The following is a 5,118-nucleotide window of genomic DNA, read 5'->3' as shown; positions in this document are numbered from 1 at the left end:
ATTTACTTATTTGCAATAATTTTGGTTCAGATAAGTCGAATCATTTATCAGTAGTTTAGTAAAATATTTATTCACCTAAACATATTTTACTTATGACTTATATAATTCAGTTGATCAAAGTATCACAACTCTCTTTAAATAGGCAAAACAATAATAATACAAAGATGTATGAGTACATAACTAAGCTGATTAGTATATTATTCTCTACTGAAATTCATTAAAATGTCATTTTATGACTAGTCATAATGTCCATGCCTGACTTTATCATAGTCTTTATCGAAAAATTTATCCTATCGATGATACTGGGACATGAAATTAAATAGTTTTGATAGCTATGCATTAAAACAATGGTCTATGTTCTTACATAATGCAAAAGTTTTGGGTTTGAAAAATGAGGTTTTAGTAGATCTCATAAATTGTTTTCACACTCCAGTATTGAAAAAGTCAATAAGTTTGTTTACAGTTGTTTACATCTAGGAAACTAATTATCTGTTTTAATGTAAATCAATCATTAAATTTTATAGAACTTTAACATTATTTTGAATTTTGCAATATTCTTGTTGAAATTTAATGATACCACTCTTGGCCTTTCGATTGATTGTAACAATCTTTAACGTTACTTGACTGTGATGCCTTCAGAGTCTCCTCCTCTGGATACTTCTCAAAACATTCGCTTTCGTCGTTTTGTATCTTTACGAAAATTGTTTAGTACGTTTAAGGAACTTCTACATGCTACGAGGAGGTTGTTACGTAAACACAATGTGTCTTTGCATAAATGAATTTTCATCGACTCATGTTACATTTAGTTTGTTTTATTATATTCATTCTGATTTCCATTCTAACTCATATGATTTGTTTCCTTCAATTGTAACAGATAGAGTACTACTACGCATTAGTGTCAAGATTTTCTCCATAACCTTCATTAATAATGTAAAGATATTTGAGATTTCTCTAGTTTCATCAATACCAAGATTTTGGATGTCACTATTTCTCTATTGTTACGTGGCATAGAAATCAGAAATTGATTCTACCGTTGTCTACTTTGAAATGAAAAAGGTCATTTCAAAAGAAGGTTTATCAAACACTTTTAGCTCAATAATCTACAATTGATAATAAATAAAATATCAATTACTTTTGAATAATTATCGCACCAATTAAATCACGTGTACGTTAATACATGTACAAAATGATGATGATGATCTTCACATCCAGCTAATCAATATACTCCATGTTGGATTTTGTAAATCACTGTGGATATGAAAAAAAATCATTATGAAATATCTTTCTCTATTAAAGACACAGACAGTAAAGTTGCAATTTTTTAATGGCCAACAAGATTCAGATCCAACTAATTATTTAATGAATCACTTTATCCAAAAGGGCAATATCAATTTTATTATTATTTTAATCTGCATATAGACCATGGAACAATGACAAGTGGTGATTTTCGTTTACATTTACCCAACAGTCTATAATAGCAGTAAGAGCATCTCCAATGGTGCGGATGTCTCACTGCTCTTTTCGACGGATTTTTCAAAACCACCTCCTGCCACGTCATAAAGACCTCCTACAGCAGTGTCACGTCATAAAGACATCCCACTGCGTAGTGGTGGACATCCCGACGGACTTCCACAATAATAATAATTAACAAATTCACAAATATACAATTTATTACGGAATAAAAATTTCGACACGAAAACGGATAAAATTCAACGAGCCGTATATATAGAGTTTCAAAAAAAAAAAAAAATCGGGACGCCCGCGCGGAACGTCTGTCGTGGCACCGCAACGGCGGATGTCAAGAAGGATGTCCCGACGGACGTCGTGGGAAAGCCGCGAATGTGCGGTGTCCGCAACTAACATCCGCATCCGCCCCACCCACGCCTAATGGCGGATGTTCCGCGCGGACTTCCCGACTCCTCGCCGACATCCGCCAGAACATCCTCCATTGCGGATGCTCTTAAGTTTGGAATTAACTAAGTAAAAATCGATCATTATAACATTTCTATTCTAACTATTGCTAATGACTAAATATTTATTCCTTACAAACTTGATTCTTAACAATGCATTCCCAATTCATTTGACTAATCTAATCTAAAATAAATTCTATATACCTGTTTATATTATATCGCAGTATTATCTTATCTAACTTATACAGAATATCACCGAAACGTATAGTATTTATCATAAAAATCGCACATTATTTGATTATATTCTTCATTCCAACACTATTTTTGGATCATTGCACTTTTACATGTGAATTAAATTCACTACATAAAATAATTGTACCAATAATTCCAAAAGAAATACAGACAAAACACAATATACACAACCAAGTAATATGCGACTTTTCCCTTCACAACGAGCTGCTCATCCTCGTCCACTCCACATCTTCCCCAAAAAATCACAACGAGCTCTTCATTTTTGGTGCGTTGCTAATGCCCTTATTTCCCTAACAAAATTCAAATCCCTTATACAAATTCATTTAAATATCTCCCACAGTCAAAAGAAGAAGAAAAAAAATACTCTTAACTATACTAGAATTATTATATGAAGTCATAAACCTCTTCAATTTCCCAACAACAGAAAAATGAAGACAAAAATGCATCCATCTCTCCTCCTCCTCATCCTCCTCCCCATCTCCGCCGCCTCCCCGGCGCCGTTCCAGCGCTACCCCCTCCCCTCGGCCCGCCGCTCCACCAGCCCGCCGCAAACGCAAATCGAAGTCACCCGCCCCCTCCCCTTCGACGCCCTCACCCCGGCCTGCTCCCTCCCCCTCTTCAACCACACCTTCGCCCACACCTCCGGCCTCCCCCCGGCCGCCGCCAACTACTCCGCCCCCCTCAACTGCACCTGGTCCAACGCCGTCCTCCGCTTCTCCGCCTCCGCCAACGGCACCCAATCCGACCGCATCGCCGCCGTCTGGCTCGCCGGCGCCGAGCTCCTCCGCACCAGCACCCCCGAATCCACCCCCGACGGCGTCTCCTGGTCCTTCACCAAGGACGTCACCCGCTTCTCCGCCCTCCTCCGCCGCAAAACCCTCCCCCTCTTCGTCATGCTGGAAAACACCGTCGACGAATCCCTCACCGGCGCATTCTACGTCAACATCACCTTCCTCTTCTACAACGTCCGAAATTCCTCAATCCGCACGCGCCGCTCGCTCAATTCGATCCCGAGAAAAATCATAAAACGCAATCAACGCCGTCAATCAGCCGCGATCAATGCCTCACTCGAGCTAGACCAAATCCCCGCCGATCTGATCATCCCGGTCTCCGCAGCCGGAGATGAAGGTTACTGGTTCAAAATCCAGACCGGAAACGACGCCGTTTACCAGGGGATCCAGATCCCCAACAACACCTACAGAGCGGTGATCGAGGTCTTCGTCTCCGCCCACGGCGACGACGAATTCTGGTACACGAACCCCCCGGATTTCTACATCGAGAGCAACGGACTGAACACCACGCGCGGCCACGGCGTCTATCGAGAAGTCCTCGTCACGCTCGACGAAAACGTCGTCGGATCGGTCCTCCCCTTCCCTGTGATCTACGCCGGCGGCATAAACCCCCTGTTTTGGGATCCAATCGTCGCAATCGGCGCCTTCAACCTACCTTCCTACGAAATCGAGCTCACTCCTTTCCTCGGCATTCTCCTCGACGACAAAAAGCACTACTTCGGATTCGGCGTCGCCGACGCCATCTCCTTCTGGCTCGTCGACGCGAATCTGCACCTCTGGCTCGACGACGGTCCGGTGAAGGTCCAAGCCGGTCCGATCAAGTACAAAAACCCTAACAATTGCGTCGAGCGCGAATCCAGCTTCGCGCAGCTCAACGGCAAATTCGAGACCGAAGGAGAGAGAAAAACAGAATTCTCCGGCTGGGTGTACTCCAGCGCCGGAAACCTAACCACAAGCGTCACAACGAAGCTCGAATTCGACAACGAGATCAGCTACAAGAGCAACGGAACGATCGTGAAGGTCGAGCACGAGGTGACCGTGAATAAGCAGATCCAGATCTCGATCCCGTCCTCCGGCACGGTGGCGAGCTTCAGCGTGGAATCGAAGTACCCGCTGGAGCTGAAAACGACGTCGGTCGCCGGATCTGGACCGGATAACTACCTCGTGTCGACGGAGCTGGAGGTGTCGTACCAGGAGGAGAAGAAGATCGACCGCTTCCAGAGCAAATTGAAGAACAAGCAGGAGTGCAGCGGCTGGATGTTCGTCCACGGCGAGGACGTGATCTCCGGCGCCGGAGCGACGTCGCAGACTTACACGGTGCAGGATAGCCTCGGATGCTACTCTCGGAAGGTTTCCGCCGACGAAGGCGCCGTCGTCACAGACAACGAGAATTTCCTCTGCTCCGCCGGAGTTGTTTCTGGATCATCTGCTTAGAATTTTTGTGATTTCTCTGTGTTTTTGAGTTTATTTTTGCATTTGTTTTTTCGATTAGGGTTTGGGTTAGTGTATGATTATGATTGAATAAATTTTATGATATGAGATTTTATGTGATTACTCTTTTGATTATGGATTAATGAGATACTGTTTTGAGTTAATTTCTTTTCTGGCAATTTCTTAGTTTAGGGTACATCCATCTAGCTCGTGTCAACTCGAAGATCTGATTTCGGTTTAGTGTTTCTTTATGGTCTAAAGACTGATCAATAATGATTATCGTTTACTTTTATCAGTGGTGATTTTAGCTTTTGATTTGAAGTATTTTACCAACTAAGTTGTGAGATTACTAATCGATTGTTAATTATTCCTTTCGTCCGCCATTAGAAGTTTCATTCGTAGGTGACACAGGTTTTAAGAAATATTAAGAAAAGTAGATGAAAAAAAGTTAGTGGAACAGAGGTCCTAAAATGATAAAATGGGACTCATATTCGCGGATAGAGGAAGTAGTTGATTAAGATTTAGTATCTCCCAAAAGAAGAGCTTAAGAGCACTCCCAGTGGTTTGGGGATAAACTCCCTTATTTCTCCCTTATTTCTGCCACATCAGCGCCACATCAGCACCAAAATTTATCCCCAGTTTTTAGCCAACTTTTAGCCAACTGCTCCAATGGTTTCTCCCTTATTTCTCCCTTATTTCTCCCTAACTCAACATTTCATTTTTACATCATCATT

The 5,118-nt window shown here is 42.3% G+C and overlaps 1 pseudogene; it reads left to right on the top strand.

Annotated features, from left to right (window-relative positions):
- The first annotated feature begins 2,394 nt into the window (after positions 1-2,394).
- Positions 2,395-4,548, top strand: LOC125200988 (peptide-N4-(N-acetyl-beta-glucosaminyl)asparagine amidase A pseudogene; annotated as a pseudogene).
- The last annotated feature ends 570 nt before the right edge of the window (positions 4,549-5,118 follow it).

The sequence above is a fragment of the Salvia hispanica genome, chromosome 2, assembly GCF_029641045.1.
Source record: "Salvia hispanica isolate PSC_SH4W2 chromosome 2, Shi_PSC_v1, whole genome shotgun sequence".
Taxonomy (NCBI): Eukaryota; Viridiplantae; Streptophyta; class Magnoliopsida; order Lamiales; family Lamiaceae; genus Salvia; species Salvia hispanica.
Note: the sequence above shows the minus strand (reverse complement) of the source record. Positions and strands in the feature narration are given on the sequence as shown.